The sequence below is a fragment of the Sciurus vulgaris genome (assembly GCF_902686455.1).
Source record: "Sciurus vulgaris genome assembly, chromosome: 6".
Lineage (NCBI taxonomy): Eukaryota > Metazoa > Chordata > Mammalia > Rodentia > Sciuridae > Sciurus > Sciurus vulgaris.
The window spans coordinates 151,856,823-151,858,494 of record NC_136466.1 but is presented as its reverse complement, the minus strand read 5'-3'; positions in this window follow the sequence as shown (position 1 = coordinate 151,858,494).

The window sequence follows — 1,672 nt, the reverse complement described above, 5'->3', positions numbered from 1 at the left end:
TCTCTTAAAAGTCTGTGGTTTTATAAGAAAATGTCAAACAGTGAGGTAAAGTTTTCAAAACCAGATATTTTATAATCCTAAATATATTAGCAAAACACTATTTGTTAATTCTTAACCACCCCTCTGTCAATAACTTCTTCCAGCTCTATGTGGTGCGTAAATTTATTCACCATGGTTTCTACTACTTTCTTTCTATTTTCAGAAACACTTTGAGTAATTCAAAAACAAAGACAAAATATTTCTTTGGAAAAATTTGTAAAAAACTGAACAATAAAATGATTGACATTCTGGAAAGAAATGCATTGGATATAAAGACCTCAGTATTACTTTAAAATTATAAAATTTTATGAGTTAGCAAACAACCTTTCTTGGTGGAACCAGTATTTGCAGAACAGATTTATGTATGAAATTCTTTAAAATATCATTGTTGCTGTTATGTTACTATTTAGAAGATTTTTATGTGATCATCCCAAGATGAACATGATTTAACATTTAGGCAACCATAGATTTAGTAACTGTGTTTCCCAATAATCATCCTGGAAAATAAAGTAATTGTTGAAAAGGACCCGAAGGCTAAGAAACAATAATAGGCAATGAAATAAAATTGGTGCCATGAAATTATCTGAAAGTCAATGGCCTTTTGCTAATTGAAGGAAAGTTATAATATTTGCAGATGTAATTTGCATGGTATTCATTGTTAAGAGCAACTGCTAAAGTTATAATGAGTTAATTCTACTTCCTTTAGTGTCCTTCTTTTACTCAAGGCCATTATAATTAGGAGTATTTTCAAATTTTGAACTTTAATCTTCACTCAAAGACAGATGCCACTTCTTTCTACCCTTTCACATATTCTTTCTTTCTTCTTAGGATTAAATAAGCATCACAAGGAAATCTTTAGAAACCTTCAAAGTAAAACAAGTTGTAAATAACAGGACATTTCATAACCTTTGAATGTGTTTGTTGACAAATTTTTGCAGAGATAAGACATGTAGACTTTGGTGTGCTTTCTCATCTTTTTAAGAAACAAACCCCATCTTAAAAGTGAATCCCCAGCTTTAGGTGATTCACCTTGTCTCTTAAATTTTAACTGTTTTTAAAGGAAGGAATTTAAAAATATATGGTAAGTGTGAAATTCTTCTTCAATAAAGGAATTTTTGAAAGTCAGAAAATATAAGATGATTTATTTAGCAATATAGGTATCTAGCAGGTATATTAGGAAGCTACACACCTGAGCTTGCTCTCACCAGATGTTTTGACATTTCCTCTTTCAAGGGGAGTAAAAATTAAAGAAAATCTTGGAACCCTGGAATTTAGGTGAAATTAGATAGGAATTTATCAAAAAGAATGAATGTGCAAAACAATGAAAAAAAGCATATTTTAAAATATTAAACTTTATCATTTACAAAACTTTAAAAACATTTTAAATTATTTGAAGTCAGGTTGCAGTATATAAAATATGGAAAGTCATAATTGAAAACATTTGTTTTTATAGGCTCATGAAATTTAACATCCATAAATTTGGAAGAATTCAATTATGTATTTTTTGTACAAAAAGTATATTAAAATAAATATATGACATTATCAATATAATAAAAGAAGTATAAACTTTTGTCTTTTATATAAGAAAAAAGTGAAATACTTTCACTGCAAAGATATACTAAATGCCCACCAA